The following is a 20403-nucleotide window of genomic DNA, read 5'->3' as shown; positions in this document are numbered from 1 at the left end:
TCTGCCAGCATCAAAGCTCATCCTTCCAAAAGCCAAAGAAAATCTGCTTTGCTGACTTTTATTGCGGGGTTAGGGTTTTCCGCCAGGCTAAGCAGTTAAACCAGTTGGTTGTCCCAAAGAGTCCCAAAGCATGACGAGTGGGAGCAGTGGACCTGCACAGCCACAAACAGGGGAGAGTTCCTCACTGGGCTCCAGGGCTGCAAAAGTGCTCTCCTCTTCTCCAGCCCTGCTTTCATCCAATATTCATGTAATACAGGCCTATGCATGAAGGAAACAACTCAGATAAATAAATTAGAATTGTAACAAGTTCACCTTTTATGGTCAATAACAAAACTCAAATCACAGATGAAGCAGCCTCATACTTTCCTGTGACCAGGTAATGTTTCCCCTACTAAACACTGGGAAGCTGTGCAGGGCCAAGAAAGCACTGGCTGATTCACACTAGAGATAGTGAGGAGGACAATACATTCACAATCGCATGTGAAACTGCAGGCAGGCTTGACTGCCACATTTTACAACCATGCCCCAAGGATGTTCTTACACCTTCAATATGAGAAGTTACCAGTTCAAACTGAACTTCCTCGAATTTTGAAGTGTCAGTCTTCTGACAGTTTTAATCTGTCTATACTGTTTGCCTGTAAAAGCTGCCCACCAGGTTTCCCACTCTTTAGACGAGGAAAGAGGGTGAATGAAGTCTTCCAACAGAAAAAATAGTCTCCTCTCTGAATGTGCTGTAATTCAGGCAAGAAGCTGAGCAGAGAAATCACTGAATGTTTCCTACCATTTTTATCCAGTACTGTATACTAAATCCACTGTTAACCTTAACTCTGAGTGGGAAAAAAAAGTTACCATGGGGAGAGAATAACAAGGTATTATAAAACTGAAACACTTCAGAGAAAGCAAACAAATCCCAGCCACCCCACCCTCCCTCCCAGTGAAGCAGAAAAACAAAAACTACAGGGGAACCACAGGGTTCTCAAACTTCACCTCTGACAGTTAACACATGGAATTTGCTCAAGAGTAAGTGCAGCTCACAGTAACTTGAGGAGATGGCAATAAAAATCAGAACTATTTGTCCTTTCAAATTACTGTCACTCTCAGTCCCATCCGAATGTTTCTTACTTTTAAAGATCTTATACTTCCAAATGACCAATGGCCTTAGATATACGTCAAAACGAAAACTAAACAAAAAAGTATTTCCCTAGTTCTTTACTGGGATAAATGTTACAAGGAAAAGAGAGGAAAAAAAGAAAAGCAAGCACGTTTCCAAAATTGTAGAGGATTTTATTCAATTGCTGTGAGGTACAGAAAAAACGATCCTTTCAGCAGTGTGACTAAGGAGAAATTGTGTTGCTCAATACACTTCAAGGAAGGAAGGCTTTCCCTCATCTTCTCACAAAAAATAATTATGGGTTCAAGACTCTGTAACTCTCTCAAAATTGTTTTAAAAATCACTGTTCTGAACAGTAAATTAAGTATTTTAAGATCTTTATAAAATCAGCAGAACTAAGTACCTCTCTACTCAAACAGACAAAAAAAAGTCCTTTCCAATCCTGACTGACATTCCGTTTTGCAAATATCCACGTTCTGCTCTAAATAGTCAACAAGGAGTTCCTATAATGTTTTTCTCAGAACTGTTATTTAACATTTTCTGACTCTGCAAAGGCATGAAAACATTAAAACTCTTTTGTTGGAAGCAAAGTGTTTGAAAGTTCATTGGCAGAGTAGTTACATCCACTTTTCAAGAACACATGATCATTCTCTCTCTGGTTTCCCCAAAGAGAGGAGGAGGAAGAACACAGAAAGAAGCAGTAGTGCACACAATATGTTTTTACTTCCATCTGCCATCTGTTAACAGTTTCAGCTACTTGGATAAATATGTAGTTATACTCATCAGGAAAGATTACAGTCTTGTCTAGATGCAGTTATTCAGTACAGCTGTTCACAAACAAGTCCAAGGTGAGGGCATTCTTACAGAACCAGCAGCTAAGAGTGAACAGAAATATAATGATTTGAAATGAGAATACCCAAATAAAGAACTATTCAATAGTGGGTGCTTTGAATCCCCACAATTCATCACGATAGGGTCTATTTACGTGCACACCACTACCTACACAACGCAGAATCTACCAGCATGGCCTTGTCCTTCAGAAATCAGAGGGAGAAGAAACTACATGTCAAGCAAACATAGCTACATGGACAGATGTAGAACCACTTGCTGTTATGTTTCATATTAATTTAGAAAGTTGGATTAAACCACAGAGGTTCTTTTATCTTGAGAAAATTATTTGCTTTTTCACTGCAGTTCAGCTGCCTCTTTGGCAGACTAACTGTAAAAACCTTTGCAGCTTTGATGAGCTCAGTTTAGTACCACTGTCATCTCAGATCCTTCCTGCCTGGCCCTCTTGAATAAGTGAAAATAGTCTGAACTAAGATGACATGATAGTAACTACACACTGGGAATAATCAACTTTGATTTCTGGTGGAAGTGGTTTTAAAAGAAAGTAGGCAATTGCAGCCTTGTAACAATTTTTCAGTTTTCCCCTGAAATTGCCATTCAGCAAGAACAAAAACAAAACCCACAAGGCACAGGGCACTGCTAGGATAGACTTGTCCCAAGTAGAAGCAAGACAATGCAGCCCTGACCCACAAAGTCAGCTATCTCTAAAAGCAGCCCAGAAATGTCTTACCTGGACCAGGAGACTATTTTTAACATGTGCATATTCAAAAGGCACACAGGAATACACAGACTACATAGTGGTTTAAAGCATATACCTGCTAAATGTGAATAAAATTTGTCTCAAATGTTCATAACTGGGGAAATTACAGTGGTAGATTAACACAAACAAATACCATTGAACATTTTTTTTTAATCCATATATTAGAAATAACCACAGAAGACATCAAAAAAAGTTAGGTCTCAGCACTGCTAACTGACATTACATAGGGCAGTATTAGCTTTGTTCCACAGCTCCAGTTCATATAGAAGCTGAACATAAAAAATACACATCATGTTATTTTCAAGTGAAATCTCAATTATCAATGTTTGCTGTATGAAAATACATGCTAACTTAACACCCTATCTATCACAAATCTTCTGCATGCAGATTGTCTTAGTATTTTGAATAATCCCTTTTTTCTCTAGCTGTGCGTTGATCTCATTACATCTGTATTTGTATCCTTTAAAGGACCAAGATGGGCATAGTGTGGACTGCGTCTCTATCTCCACTGTGATGCCAGGCAAACTGGAACTGCTGATTTTTTAAAAATTTGAATGCAAGAGGCTGAACCCAGTTAGCACAGTGGACCTCAGGGATTTCTTGAACTTGCAGTTTCACCACATGGCATTAGTTGTCTGTCAGTGGTCACACTGTACTGCATTCTGGCTGTGTTTTATTGCTGATTGGGCTTATATACACCTAAGTTATCAGCTTTGATTTCACTGGGAATGAGCTGGTAGACCACTTTTTAACATACCCCACACAAATCATCTTTATCGTACGCTGCTCGCTTAACAGACCTCATCCTCTTCTCTGTGTAGTACTGACAACCTAGAGCTGCTGCAGTGACACATGTAGATACTAAATCTATGTCACTAAAGACTCTTAGCAGGCTGATTTCAGTGATGGGTACATGCCTGCAAGACATGACAAAGATTAATGGTGCACAAAATATCTGTATCAGTTATCAAGGACCAGTTCTTAAAAACTGTTTTCATTTCACTTCAGAAAACACGTCCTGGGATGCTGCAGCTAACCAGAAGAGACAGATCAATTCAAGTTCAAACTGAGTTGTTACTTGTTTTCAGGACCAATGTTGTCCTTAGTCTGCACTATGCCTTATCATGCTGGCTCAATATCAAAATCATCCTTAGACAAGTCAGCTTACAACTGGCACAATACCAACAACTCATTTACAGAAAAGGAAACAAGCACGAAGGAGTAAATCGCTCCTTTGAGAAAAATAGCTAAGATTCATTTATAATATTAAAATACTGAATGCTGTAATATGGGTGATGAATGTGCAAATTAGGTAGAAGATGACAATGGAAGACAAGGTAGGAAAATGTTGCCGGAAGTTTGAATCTTACAAAACAGAAGAGGCGTCTCATGCTGCCTCTGAAGCTACCATCAAGCATAGTGGAAGAGAGAACACAGCAACACACAATTGGGTGATGGAGCATAGGGAGGGCATTTTTCATTTTAATTGGCTTGGGAAAGAAAATCTTGAAGAGAAATTGAAACACTATCTTTAAAGTTGCCTTTAATTACTGCTAGCTGTCATTGCAATAAAGGTAAGTAAAGAGGAAGCACTATTCCCATCGCTGTAGGTTCTTTCTAACACTAAGAAAATCAAAGCTTAAATACATGAGCTACCAAAAGAAGCAACAATAAGTAAAAACGTATTAAGAGCTCACTAATAACCACATCTGAATTCACCAGTAAACCCCACAGATCCAATATTTACTTTAACTAGGGTGTGTGAAAATTGTCCCTGGGGAATTTCAGAAGAATATCAATCCCTTCCTAAAAAATATTACACCAGAGTAGCATCTAGAATACAGACTTATTTAGGACCCTTTTTTCATTATTTATTTTAAAATACTGTACACAAAAAAATCTAGAAAACTTTCTTTTCTGAAATCTTAGCATACTTCTGCAGGCAATCTGTACCAGTTTTGCAACCAAATTGTATTCCTATTCTCTACACAGCCAACTTTGGATTAGAGCAGAGATACAACAACTTCTACAGCTCTAAATGTTAAAGTTTAATTATAAATTAAATATCATCACTATGGAACTAAAGGATAAAACACCTGTAAAAATTTCAACACTTAGTAACATAGGTAAAAATTACTTATCAGCTCGAATCACAATATTTACATGAAACTAAAGAATTTAGAAAAGCAATTAGGATCTAGTATAAGGCTTCTTTTTACACCATGAAAAATGACTACATTTAAAATTACAGTAATTGAACTAATAAAAGTGAAGCAGTCAAATGAATCTACATTTTAACTTAAACACAAACTGTGTCATTTTCTTTAATAAACAATTTGAAACTATATGAATTATAACAATGGAAAACCAGTTTCTGTGCTCGATAAATTTTCCTGAGTCATTTTTCAGATGTTCAGCTTTAGCTTCATCTAGCACTTTTGGAGAAGTGCTAGGAAAAAAAATATTTTCATCTTAGAACTTCTACACAACGAGCTCCATTTGCAGCTGCACACCTCCTCTACATGATCTTTAGAGGCATGAAGTATCTAACCTTATGCTTACTCTGGAATAAATTGACTCTCAAAAAAAAACCTGAAATTATGACAGTTCCCAGTTTATATGGCTTGAAATTGATCTGGTTTTACATTTTTACAAAAACTGCACTTGATTTTTTATTCCAATTTAAAAAAATCACTTTTTTGCTTGTTTTATTTTCCAAATAAACACATTAAACACGTTGATTACACTTAAAGAAGCAGATCCTACTCTCACTTTGACATATATTTTCTGAAAGCAAATATTTAATCATTAACAATTTTTGTCAAAAATAAATTCCCCCTAGAAATACACCTGCATTCACTTCTTGTTGCCATCAGTGCTTCAGAGGCAACTTAACTATCATTAAATGATGCCTCCAGAAAGGTCTCTTGCCTAGTACTGGTGTTCAGCTCTAGAAAGTCGTGTATCAAATGACAACTTTCCATTGTCCTCCCCACCTTTGCCTCCTGGTGCTGACTGCTCCAGCAACTTGTGCTCTTCCAATGCTTGCATTTGGAGCCTTCCCTATGATTTATGACCACTTTGTGACCACCTGCACATTTCCAAGAAAACAAGCCCTACAGCATTTTGCATTTGTTACAGGTTCAGAAGGTTCCCTTCCCAAACCTGACTAAAGTAAAGTCAAGCCTCCAAACAGCACTGGTGCCAGCTTTTCTCCCAACCACCCCTGAAAAAACAATATCCCAGATCTTAAATGGAAATACAGCCTTTTATTTTTCCACAAATCAATAAGGCTGGCTTGCTGAGTGCAGCATCAAGTTAGAAGTCCCAGATAGTTTTAACACAGCCCTGGTTAAGCAAGCACAGGTCACAGCATCAAAAGCAGTACTGCACTGACCCACGAGTTAAAAACTGTGTCAAAGGCTCCTGATCCCCAAACCACTCCCTTGCATCTCCCTCTGCTCTTGGTTTTGTAACCTTGCCCCCCACTCTTCCACCCCAGCGGAGAAGCATCACGCTCTTCAGCAACCATAGACAACTCAACAGTAGAGAATGCAAAGACTTATTTTTTGCTGTGTGGTGTAGTTAGGTTTTGTTCTGGGGAGCCTGCAATTTTTCAGTTTGTAATTTATAAAATTTTTTACTGATACAGCATGAACCTGCTCAGGAAGGAAGCTAAACTGCACGGAGGGGAGTAGGTTGCATTTGCAAAATGACACAATTAACTTATTTTTCACGTGCTCTGCTTTGCCCCCATCATGGCCCAAACCAAAGCATTTTTTCCTCAAACTTATTAGAAAAGATTGTTCAAAAAGTACAAGGATTTGGAATATGTTAGTGACCAAGGTGGCTTCTGCAGAGTTTGGGTTGAAGGTTCATACCAGGGAAACTGCTCTTGAATTTCAGCCATACACAGCACTTGCAGAACCAGTTTTAACATTACAGTAGACTTGCTGTAGCAAAATTACTCTAGATTTAAAAATGGACAAGTTAGTTTTCCCAATTTAATTAACAATTAACTAAGCTGGAGAAGAAAACTGCTTAACTTTGTTATGACTTTACTTTTGAGTAAAATTATAATCCTCTATGAGGTTATTAAGAGTATCTGTACAAGAAACAAAGCCTATTGTCTGTGCTACTGATCCTGTCACACTTTTTTGAGAATGAGTAAGACATACACATGCTCAAAATAAAATGCTCTCTAACTTTAGAAGTGGAAGCATGAAGACACCTGTATTTCAGCAGACTTTCTGAATACAGATCTGACCAGTGAACAAGGTTCTGAAGCATCTTCATTTTTCAGTACTATCTTACCATACACAATACCTTTAAAAAGAAAGAAAAAAAAAAGGAAAAAATGAGCTGGGGGGGTGGGGGGGAAGTGGATATCTGGAAAACTAAAGGTTTACTGTTACAATTTAGGAAAAAAAAATCCCTTTCTAATTTGTGGGGGCAGCTCTTCAGCCATATATATTGAATCTAACTGATGGTTCTGTAAAGCTACAGCCAAAGAAAGCCCGTGTCTGGTTTAACTGTTTTGTTGTGAGAAAATACCCACTTAACATATTTTTCTGTTTCAACGTGCTATGCCACATTTATCTAAGACATGTAAACAAATAATATATTAAAATGCATGCCATGTTCCATTTCACTAGATTTCTGAAACAACACAAAATGGAAACTGCTCACTGTTATACTAGAAGTTATACTTTGGACAAATAGTAATAAATCAACACTTGAGCAATGTAATTCATATTGAATTCAATGCTACCAAGATAAGTACGTCTGATGTTCAGCTCTTTATGGAAAAACAGGCAGCTGCTGCTAAACCTTATTCCCTTTAATTGTTCAAATAGATGCTGTTAAAATCTCATAATTAAGTCCAGGGACAAAGACGACGCTTTCCTTTAAGGTTCATTTCTATCCTTATAATAAGAAAAGTTTAAAACCTAGGTACATGCACATGCTCATATACACAAAAACCCCATCACATGTATTTGGTGTTCACCATTTTTAGTTTAAAGATAAATGTGCCAATCAAGCAAATTCCAGCTTTGTTCTGATTTTTTGTGTTAAGAAGTCACACAATAAACAACTGACCTCTTGGCAAGATCGATGACAGAAAAAAATTATTTTGTAACCTGCAAATGCATTGCAAGTTGCTTGATATTTTAACCTGCATCAAAAGAAAAACATAACCATATTTTGATAACTTATCACAGCTTTCAGTACATTACAAATACTTCAATAATTCAGTTCATATAGGAAATAAATTTGGCTCAATGTGACGGACTCTCATCTCTCTCATCAAGAGTAGCAGAAAATCAAACAGATTGTCACCCTGCATTAAAGATTTACACTAAAAAAAACCACTAGAAATATTGTAACAGGAACTTGTCACCCCTTTGGCTTACCATTATGGAAAAAGGGAAATGTTTGGTGAGGGTTTTTTTGGTGGTGGTATTATTATTCTTCATTATTAATAATTGGTTTATTTATTTTTTAAAAATATGATTTTTTGTGTTTGTGTGTTCTTTACAAATACAAGCATAGTGTAAATGGCAGCACATATTCACGCTGTCAAAGGAGAAGACCAAGTATCACCCTGGAAGCATGCAATTTCACAGCAGGGTAGAGACCTGTGGCACTGCAGAGGGAAGACCAGCATCACCTTCCTCTACATCTCTTCCAAGGGTAGCAGCTGGGAAAGCTGGAAAATGGACAGCAGCAGGGGCAGAACCAGCATGGCAGTCCTCTTGCCTGCAGCTATGGGTGCAGCAGGAGAGGGAAGCAGGGATCATAGTGCTGATGTGCACCTGCGCATAGCCCCCTGTCCTTCTGAAGGCAACACATCCCTGCTCCTTGGCTTCCCCTCCAGACACACAGCACAGTGGCTGCACTGTAATGAATCAGAATTAGAGAAAACACCAAAGTCCAATGCATCAAAGTTAAACCAGACAATTCAAATGTATCACTAGCTGATTTTTTTTAAACCACTAAACCTCTGAATGAGCAAACCAATTGCCAATGCAGACACACAACAAGGTGCTTCTATTTAATACAAAAGATAATACAACTCAAAAGAAAGAAAAGGGAGAAAAGACAGACTTAATGCAGGTTATGACTGTTTCTTAATTCATTTACTGAAGGCTAGAAAGTTTACAGTAATCCACTAAGCATAGTAGAAAAGAAGAAGGTGAGAAACAGGGATTCACTCACATGTGAGAGGGTGTGGATGTGAGCAGGTGCACTTTTAAATTCTCAAAAAGAAAGAAAAAAAAATCAGAAGAAATAAAGATTATCTATCTCCATTACTGCCTTGAATTCCACAAAGACAAGGGACTTTAGTTTTTGAGGTGTTTGGGGGTTGGGTTTGTTTGTTGGGGTTTTTTTTCAGTTTCAGATGAAATCCAGTTCTGAAGTTAACCAGTCAACTGCAATACCTAAAGTTAATCAGGTCCAACCAAATCAACCAATGATCAAAACTACCAAAATTTTGTAACATGAGCATAGTGCACACACAAAGGGCAGTTGGATACACTAGATAAAATGTGTTTTACTGCTGAAGTTTGACAACTGGAAGATACAGGATAGTCACTTGTTCCTTTCTCTTTCTTTTCTATTGCTGACAGAGCACACTAGGAATGCTCTAGGCAAGCAGATCCTTTAAGTGTTCACTGCTGAATCTGGCACAACCACTGTTACTTCTCCCTTCTCTAAAAACTAGTGACAGGATGATACCCCCAGAAACCCACTCCTCCACTGAGTTATAAAACTTGTCTTGTTGGTCTTGTACAGGTCAAGACCACCACCAGTTGAGTGCTACAACAAAATCCCTAATATTTGATTCCCCTTCCAATAACTCAACAATGCTGGAGTTACAGGACTTGTATTACTTAATATTTTAGAAGCTTATTATAGTCATTCACATTGAACAAATATGCTTTCCTTGCTTGTAAATAATTTCATTCCATAAATAGCAGCAAACTTGCTACTATTACTTCCAGGTGACAATTATTTTCTTCCAACAGACAACACCTACTGAAACATACACTAACTGTGAGATACATTCATTGCCTGGTGAACATAGCAAAGACAATAAAATTGACAATTATGGCAAAAATGTAATACAACCCAAAAAGCTGACTCAAGACTAAAAATCTTCATTATGAAATTTCTAAAGGTAGCTCATACACAAGCACCAAACAGGCCCAAACAATCAGCCCCAGTAAATATGATGTTCACACTGCAGCAGGTCAGTAAAGCGACACCACAACAACCCCATCAACTCCTCTGCTCTGCATTAGCAGGGATGCCCACACAATCTGTACATTCCACTAATGTGCAAAACGTGTCTTGGCTCTGCCATGTATTTGTCAAGCACTAATGCACTGTGCCAGCTCAACACTGAGAAATAGCTGTGTGTTGGGCTTCCGTTTGCTCTTGCTTGCTTGAGATACAGGTAAAGATGCAGTAACCCTGGAACGTGCATCAACAAAACCTGAGAGAGCAACAGTAAACCTTAAAATCAAAACCCACTAGGAAAAAAAAAATTTGGGTTTACACAGGGTTTCTTTCAGGTAGCCAAGGTACTTTGCTAAAGAAATCCACTCCAGTAAGTTTTATACCAATTCTTTAAACATTCTGGGATTGCACATAAAGACATTTAAAGTAAAAAAGTGGAGGAGTTCCATAACTGACTAGGAATAATGGGGAGAACTCTCAAAGAAGAAAATAATATGTCTGCAAAGACTACAATGCAACCACTCCTGGCTTTCAGACTAGAGAACTATCTGCCTGACTGGGCCATTGCTCTATATCCCACAGGGCACTTAGCAGTTTTCAAGCTTCCCATCACTATCTTAGGGCAAGAAAATTGTTTTTCTTCAGATGGTGTTTCAGAACTTCCAGAATAGGAGTATAATTTACTTCATTCTGGTAAGAGGGGGCAAGGAGAGTGGGGATGACTAAAATGCTTAGTAATATCTTTTGGGCGAAGTAGAAAATTCAGCAATACTAGTTTTTTTATTTGTTTAAATACATGGACCTTGAATATTTTATCACAATGTGATTCTATCACAAATTATTGATACACTTTCCCCCATCTTTGAATTTTGATTATTTTCTCCTTCAGAGCAACCATCTTAGTTGTTTTTTCAATGTCACCTCGAACAAAGTCTAAACTTCAGAAAAGAAGCACATACAGGGTAGAGAGAATTATAAAGATATGAGGTACTTATTTCTCTCTGAGGAGGTCATATCACCAGTCAACGTGGGATTCCTATTACATAGTACTCTGGATGAAGAATACCTTTTGACTTTACTACAAGCCTCAGGCTTGTTCACCACTTAGCATTAGAAAAAGAGAAAATATTAAAAAAAAATCAAAACAAACAATACATTATAGTATGGTGTGCACATACTCAAAAAATTCTTCTAGAGTATTTCATCTTGCCCTAAATAATAAAAGTCAGAAAAGGACAAAAAGAAAGTTAAGTGGCTGCATAGTTCTCAGTATTATTTTGTTTTCCAGCTGTGCTGGTTTTGGCTGGGGTAGAGTTCATTTTCTTCACAGTAGCTGGCATGTGGCTATGTTTTGGATTTGTGCTCAAAACAGTGTTGATAACACGGGGATCGAGCTGAGCAGTGCTTTCACAGCCAAGGTCTTGTCTGCTTCTTACCCCATCCCTCCAGTGAGTAGGCTGGAGGTGCACAAACTGGGAGGGAACACAGCCAAGACACCTAACCCCTGCCTCCCTGCTCCTCCAACTGACCAGAGGGATACCCCTTACCATATGGCATCATACTCAACACAAAGTGGGAAGGAGGAGGAAAGGGGGACATTATGAATGATGGCATTTGTCTTCCCAAGCCACTGTTACACATGATGGGGCCCTGCTTTCCTGGAGATGGCTGAACACCTGCCTGCCCATGGGAAGTGGTGAATTCACTCTCTTTGTTTTGCTTTGCTTACACTTACAGCTTTTTCTTTACTCCTGTCTTAAAATGTTATCACAAGGCATGAGTTTTCTCACTTTTACCCTTGCAGTTCTCTCCCCCACCCCAAGGGGGAGGTGGAGGGGAGTGAGCGATGGACTGTGTGGGCCTTCACCGCAGGCTGTGGTTAAACCATGACACCAACAAAGGCACTGGTGGGGGACTGGGGGGGTCAGGGAAAATCCAGACATCTAGCAGCATACAATGCTTTACAGCAAAAATTACATAACAATACATCTTATGAGTGATGAATTGATGAGTTCAGACTTTGAAACTGAAAACCCTGACTCTTCAAGGTCCGTGAATTTGGAGACTGATTGGCTTCCAATTTTTGAAGTGTAGAGATTTTAGTGAACTTTTTATAATGATTCAATACTGTAATATTATATTTTTAAGTTTATTTACTTTCACTTAGGGGTAGTCTGGAAACCCCTAGCAGAGCACAATTCATTACTCAATCTTTTCAGAACCTCTATAATGAAATGAAAGTACTACCAATTTCTGCTTTTCTTTAACCATCAACTTCAAGCATATATCACTGATTTCTGCCATAACCCTCTTTCATTCATTTCATTTTTCACATGAACAAAAGAGTCGAGTGGAAGAGTACATCATTGCCAGATCCTTGATAGTGTGATATTCACAATTTCTCTTAGAAAGTGATAGGATCTTGCAGAAGCTGATAAAAATATGACAAAATCTGAGCTTCTTATGTAGCAACTAATTATGCTTTCCAATGACAGACTAAATCCTAAAAAGAGAAAAATCTTGACAAAAGGAACCCTATCCAGAACTTCTTTATTTACACACCATCATTTAAGTCAATCTCGTATTTCTGAAAAAATTGAATCAGACAGTCTGAGATGGCTGATTAGCAATAGTGTGTTTTCCATTTCACTGCCTGACAGTGCCTGCTGCATGATGGGGAGGAGAGTGCTACAGGTTTTTCATAATGTTGGTAATCAAGGTTAATACAAAATTTGCATACCACCTTGTAGACCTGTGGAATGTTTCCTGGAAGAGTGCTGAGGTTAAAGTCACATATATTTCATCAGGAATTAAGCACTGGCTAAAAATATTACATATTTATCTCAAAGTAAGTCTTCATGAGTTTACAGCCAGTCAGTGTTCCACTCAACACTTTTAGATAATTAAAGATAATTCATAAAAGGGACTCATATGGTATATTAACCTCCAAATTCTTCACTGCCTTTGGAAATGCCAAGCATCTACTAAATTTTCATCACTTTGCCCTGACGACAACCACCATTTTACAGGGAATAGTGAAAAAAAGTCAAAATCCTCATCAGCCTCATTGGTATCACATTATTTGATGGAAAGAGAATTGAACATCTTGTATGTATAGCCATACAATTCCTTACAATACTTCAGTACTTCAAGCATAACATTTCTACCCTCCTTTTAAGGTCAGATCATTCACATAAGACATGAAACACAGAACACAGTAAAACAAAAATAAGCTACTCACAAAATGTAATATAACAGAAATCAAAGTAGTGGAAAAGACAGCGTTGAAAATTTTCAACAAATGAAAAGGGAAGGAGTAAACTGCTAACATTTCCTTTTTCAGCATATAAACACCTGAGTTTTTCTTCAGTACAGGACAAAGAATAGAGTAAGAGAGGTGATTGCTTGGACCTCACAGATCCTTAGTCTGTAAAAACTAAGGCATCTAAAGTAATTTCATCTACATCCCTGATGGAATCGAGTTCTTGGTGTTTTGTAAAGTACAGCTTGGGTCACTGACTGAGACAAAGTTGACAGATTTTACCTGATTAACAATAATTTATGCTATTTTTAACTGTAAAAATTCTTTGATACTAATTTATCATATTGGCCCTGTTTTAATGTAGTATGTCCCAAAACAAATTCAGTTTCATCAAAACAGGCTAACAAAAATCAAATCTACGAAGTTAGGAAAGCTATTATATGCATCTGCATAAGACAATTTTAAAGTTCTTAAGAAAAAGGAAAAAAAAAAAGGGAGTGGGGGAGGAAGAGACAACACAGTAGATGGGGGAGAGGCCAAGATATATCACCAATATATACTTGCTTTCCCACCACCATCATTCCCTTATCCCTCAGGAAGTTCCTATGCTCATTAATGAACTAACTGTGGATGGAAAGAAGCAAATTGTGGGTTGCCTGCAGAAACAATACTGAAGCAATGAAACCCTACTGAAACAATGCCACAGACCAGAACTAACAGTCAAAACCCACATCGTCATTTCTAGGAAAAAAATCAAGAGTTTCCAGGAAGTCTACAATACTTACAGTGTTACTGAAAACCTGGAGGCTGGCATCTCAGCCGTGACTGGGCTTGTCCAGGCAACACTCACTTTCACTTCCCGCACTATGATTTTCCAGTTTGAAGACTGGAATGAGAGAGTATTTGTACAGGTCCTTTGAGAGCTGTGAGTGCTTTGTGATCTAGAGAACTAAATTATTAAAATGGTGCTGGTAATCACTCTATCGAAACTTATGCTTTCTTTGTCCTCACAAAATAGACAAATATCTTGAAAGAAATGAGACAGAAATGTGACAGATATGCTTGCACATGTTCATGTTTATCCTAGCAGTTAAAAAAGATGGTGTTTTGCTTGTACTAGCAAGTCTTGGAGAAGCAATAAGAAAGTTCATTTCATTATAAAAAAGGCATTTCTCTGAGTAATTCTTTGATAAACAGTATAAAGAAAAAGTCTTCTGATTACGTGCTGCCTAGCAAGTAACGGCCAGGAGAACACTTAGGGGCTTAGAAAGTGTTTCTCATGAGAAAGCAACATCATTGCTCTTTGTAGATATTTTCAGTTATTAGAGATAATGGTAAGCAATGAGACAGTTGAAAATGCCCTTAACTAGTGAAAACTACGGAGGAAAGAAGGAAGACAGAGAAAACAAACAAATGTATAAGCCATTTCATTGTGTATTAATGAACTGGAAACAAAATAGTTTATGGACAGTCACCTTAAATTCCTTAAAGCCACAAAGTATTCTCAAAGATATTATTCCACGAAAGGAAAGCTAAAGAATGATGTATCTATACAAGGAATATTTCAATGACCTATACACCACCTACCAAACACAAGTTGTTCCAAGCTTAAGGAAAAAAAAACACTCTCTCAGTTTAATAACTGTTAGCTTAAATTTTTTTAATTATACAGCTAGCCCATCTTTTACTAACACATTTCATTAAACAATTTTTATATCTCTTCTAGAATGAAATTCCAGTCATTCAACAAAAAAGTTCTAATTCATACTTTATTTCTGAAAATCTTTGGAAACTTTAAAAAAAATTAAAAGGCTTAATTTGTAAATTTCAATTTTAAGACGTCTAAAATATTCTGTTACTTCAAGTGAGATTGAAAGGAAATGACAAGGAAAAAAAAGAACCAAAAGAAAGAGGTGTAGGGCTGGTAGTGGCAGACAAAGTCAGTCTTCATTTCTACAGCCAGACATTTCTACCCAAAAATATGACCAGGCTGGTTTAGATAAGCACAGAATAAAAAAAAATTACATTTAGTCTGCCTAGGAATCCAAAACCAAATTAAGTACACATCGCCTTGGGGAGTGGGAGGCACTGGACATCCACAACAGCATCCTCTGGCACCCACAACAGCTACTTCTGCCAGATACCTTCATGAGTCTAAAGCCTGCTTGTGTGACCCACCTCTGCTCACTTCTTTTCAGTCTAGTTTCCCCACCAGACCAAAAAGGCCCCTAATTCTTCAAGTGGAAGAGGATTCCCCTTCATATAACTGGTGGTTTTGCTGAACTCTATCACATTCCCCTAAATTGTGTCTTTTTCCAGGCCAGATAACAGCCTATTTCAGCATTGCCCCTCACACATGACTACAGACTGCTCTCTTCTGTCCCCAAACTCCCTCTTGTGCTGAGATTTTCACCAGATAATTTTCATTGGCTTGCAACTCAACATCCAAGGCTTACACAGCAAGTTGTAACGTTAACTGGTTGGCTGTTTAAGTGTTGCTCAAAATTTTCAAATATAGCACTTTCTACATTGCATTCTTACCTAGGTAGTCAACAATCTTACACTAGTTCCAAGTTTTATTTATCCAGTGAGTCTTTGATATTATTTTAAGACATTTTCTGTATTCCAATATATTTTAAATAAAATATTTTGAAAATATCAGTCCTTTGGAATGTTTTTGGGTTTTATTTTTTAAAGATTTTCTTTGTATTTTATTGATGTTACATAGTATTTAAAGGTTAAAGGCCATATATAAACAAGGACATTTGTCATATAAACATGAAGTTGGAGTTTGGGAGGGTGAGTTTTTTGTTAAGTTGGCTTATAACTCAGTTCTACACAGTTCACACAGGCTATATGTACTTTCCATTTCACTTGTTGCTTTCCTTTCTTAGCTATATCAAACGACTAAATCAAATCTAATTCCCTGTTTTCCAAAACTTTTCTGCATGCAGCTTGTTTTTAGTATCACATCTGCAAGTTCAGAATAGTGATCTGACACCCAAAAAGCCAACAAATTCTCATATTTCACAAGAAATCTGTCTCACACCTTATGTGGCATATGGCCCAACTGTACACACCATTAGTGAATCTTCAGTCTACCATCCTCCTGTTATCCTTCTATTACAGTTTTGAGACCTTTCAAGATGATAAAGGAAAAAAACTTTTCAAGATCTTTGAGCAATTTAAACTTTCAGAAATGGTATAAATCATCAGTATTAAAGAACAAATTCATTATCCAAATCAGGATTCACAATTAGGTAAGAAAATTATTTGGCTTTCTAGAGTTTTCCTGCACATCATTAGTCTTTCTGAATGGATAAAAGACCTTCTGCTTGGTGTAGTTCAGTATTTTCACTTTGCTAGCTATACTTCTAGGTGCAAGATCACTCCTATGAAGCCAGTATCCTAGTCAGCCCATTTGTTAAACTACAGAGCAACATTACTGTATAGTGAATTTTTAAAAAAACAAAAAAAACCAAATAATTCATTTTTTACAATTTTGAAATTGATGGTTCCAAATCAAGAGTTAATTTAACTTTTTCTGATATAAACACCAGATATATGTAATATAAAACCAAAACTGGAAATCCCATGGTTCACATCACAAAGTGGATCTCACAGGTGAGCAAAAACAGATGTGATCCTGTGGAACCAAAACAAATTTGCTGGGGGAGGACACACAAAAAATAGGAAAAAGGGACTTTGGGGAGACAGTGTTCAAAAACCAACCAAAAAACAAACCCCAAACAAAACTTAAAATCAAACTTTAAAAGGATGACGATGACAAGGAAAGTGGAAAATGACTGTGACAGAAGCAGAGAGGAAGAGACAACCCCCAGCAGCTGAATAATACCTACTGTGTAAAGCAGGAGAGAACTTGGGGAAATGAACAGAAGCATTAGACAAAACAACTCATCCAGACAGGAGTAAACACCTCAACTAAAATAAATTAATTACAATAATACCTAACAAAGAAAACAGAGAGACAAAATTGCTAGTCAGTTACAAAGTTTAAACAACAAAAATCCCAAAATATTTTTCTTTGAAGCAAACTTGAGGCAGGTCAAATGTAGCATATTTCCAACAGAGTGATAAAAAAAAGATTCTAGAACTAACAAGGATCAAAATCAAATCATAACCTCGATCCTAAGGGATTCTCTAATCAAACCCTTTTCTTCGAGAGTTCATCCACATGTTAAACAAGCAGAATAGAAAAAATGTAGATGCCTTGCTAACAGAAGACAGATTGTATCATTACAGGACTGCTGAAACTCCCCAAGTGCAAAATATGACAACTGAAGAATTAAAGGCCCCATGCTTAAGAAACCCACAGGAATAGTCCTAACATGGAATTAACATTAAAATGTCTTGTCATATATACTGTAGACACTAGAAGCTTAAATCATGGCAAAAAACCCCACCATGGACTAGCAGGAATACAGAAAGGCACTACTTAGGTTCTTAAGCTCAAAGTTCTTGAACAACATAATAGGCTCAAGGCTGGAAGTTATTCTGGGGGAGGTATGACCATGAGTTTGTCCTGTTCCTGAACTTCTCTACAAGCTTCCACTGTTATCTGCATCAGAGACAAGGAGACAAGGTATGAAATTAGATAAAAATTCAGTTTGATCCAGTGAAACTAATGTAATAAACTGTACTATGTTTTGTCAGAAAATAAATATGTATAAATAATTGTCCAGCAGAGTACAGTTCAAGAAAATTAAGTAAAAGGATTATTAAAAAAAGCAAACAACAAAGTAAAAGAAAGTGTTAAATCGGTCCAAAAACACACAAGCTGAATTTATACTGTATACTAGAGTGATATGCAAAAACACTGCTCATTTCACACAGGGAGCAATAAAGCTTCAACAGAGCACAGCAGAGCACAGAAATACTGTTTAGGAGCTAATTAGTACTAGGTGCAGCACTCTGTTATTAAAATTAATATGGCCGTCATGCTAACTTTGAAGTCACCACACAAGACTTCCTTACAGTGCAACCTGTGCTGTTCAGCCCCAGGTAATCTCTACTCTCTTCCCTCCCTTTAAAGTGAAGGAAATGGCAAGGAAGTTGACCTGATTGTAACAAAGTACATGCAAACAGTTGTGCTCAGCAGTGATCTTTAGCACTGACCTTGCTAGTGCAGGCAGGGATCCAATCCCAGGTTATAGAAACCAGTGCGTATTTCCCTCACCGCTAGTTAAACTCATTGACCAATGGTAGATCAAAGTGCGAAAATCAGAAGCTAGAACTGTACAGCATAGAACTCCTATGAGAAAAATGAAAAAATATTTCCACACCAAAGAATAACAACTCAAAACTAACGGGGGGGGGGGGGGAAATCTATCAAGAGCAATGTTGACCTTGAGACCTCAAAGGACCAAAACCAAACCCACAAAAATACTTCTTATGCAAACAGGAAGTTGTGCATGGACAGCATGCAGATTTCCCCTCCTGTTCATAAAAGCAATTGTGCAAGTTGGACACAAATCACAGCAGGTTGCATTAACAGCAAAAATAAACTGGGTTACACAGGATTTCAATATTCTGCTGGATGACCAAGCAAGAGAGAGAGTGAATTTAAGCTCTGTCTATAGAGAGATAATGTGAAGGCTATAACATAAGTGAAAAATGGCCATGTTGCTAAGATAAGGCCCCAGCCACCAATTTCATTGTCAAGCCTGGCCATCTGTCAGCAGAAACCTGATTTACTGCATATAATGCTGCTATAGTTGATCACCACTATACTGCTATAAAAGGCTCCTGTTTTGTTTTGGTTTTTTTTAGCACATCAAAAGCTACTTTCCAGCAACGTAAAAGGGTTAATAAAACAACTACTCAGAAGCCACGTTTTCAGGAACCAGGTTTTAGAACATTAAATCAAATTTTACCCAGTTTCAATGCCACTGATAGATTAAATTTCTTTATAAATAAAAACATTAAAAACAGGGAAACAAAAACCAAAGAAAAACATAAAATGATAGTAAATTACTTAGTTTTCACCATATAAGTAAGGCTGCTTGCACCAAATCACAGAATATGCTGAGTTGGAAGGGAACCACAAGGATCATTGAGTCCAGCCCTTAGCCCTGCACAGGACCATCCCCAAGAGTCACACCATGTACCTGAGAATATCATCCAAATGCTTCTTGAACTCTGTCAGGCTTGGTGCTGTGACCACTTCCCTGGAGAGTCTGTTCCAGTACCCAACCACCCTCTGGCTGAAGAACCCTTTTCTAATATACAACCTAAACCTCCCCTGACACAACTTCAGGCAATTCTCTCTGGTCACCACAGAGAAGAGATCAGTGCCTGCCCCTCCTCTTCCCCTCATGAGGAAGCTGTAGACTGCAACGAGGTCTCCCCTCAGTCTCCTCCAGGTTGAACAGACCAAGTGACCTCAGCTGCTCCTCATACGGTTTTTCCTCATTTTGATGGTGGAAAATTGCAACAGACTTTAGAAAAGGCACTTTTAAGAAACACTCCTACAATACCACTATTCAACAAAACCATTAATAAAGTAGCCACTCTCCTTTATTTGATAACTATTTGTCTGGACATCCAAACTGTTTGCAAGAGCACTAATGATGTGCAGCATCCTTAGATAGGGGTCTGTAAGCACATAACACCTCATGGTGTAACGACTCATCTAAGTGCATCTAATCCAACACTTCCCACTCCTACAAACCATGACAAAAATGCCCATGTATGAGATTCATCCTTCACATCAAATACCCACTGAGCAAAACAGCTGCAGGTTAATCAAACAAATCAAATAACAGCTCTAGTAACAAGAAGACTATTTTTCCCTCCAAACAACAGGCCTACACTGCAGGTGGTTTTGTCCCATAGCAAGCAAACAGGAGAAAAAACATGTCCTGAACAGCTGCTCATTAGGTGAGCACCATTCTGCCTGCACTGCAAATGAAGCAAATGTCATGTGGAAAAAAACACAGTTTACGGTCATGTAATTAGACACGGTAACACAGGAATATACAAAAAAGGAGGGAAGACAAGTACAAATTACAGTTGCAGAGGCAATTTATTTCTGGGAGTTTATAATTTTTGATGTTCCTGGATTTTAACCTTATCATTTCTTTTAAAAAGGTTTGTTTCCTGATTATTTTTTCATATTATACAATAACTGAGAACTTTAAACAATCACCTGCTATA

General features: G+C 37.6%; 1 protein-coding gene across 13 annotated transcripts in view; it reads right to left on the bottom strand.

Moving 5' to 3' along the window:
• Positions 1-20403, bottom strand: part of PTPRK (protein tyrosine phosphatase, receptor type K) — a 397175-nt gene that overhangs the window by 245844 nt on the left and 130928 nt on the right. The gene's annotated exons all lie outside the window — the stretch shown is intronic.

This window comes from Neopelma chrysocephalum, unplaced genomic scaffold (assembly GCF_003984885.1).
Source record: "Neopelma chrysocephalum unplaced genomic scaffold, ASM398488v2 Primary Assembly neopelma1_23, whole genome shotgun sequence".
NCBI classification, from domain to species: domain Eukaryota; kingdom Metazoa; phylum Chordata; class Aves; order Passeriformes; family Pipridae; genus Neopelma; species Neopelma chrysocephalum.
Note: the sequence above shows the minus strand (reverse complement) of the source record. Positions and strands in the feature narration are given on the sequence as shown.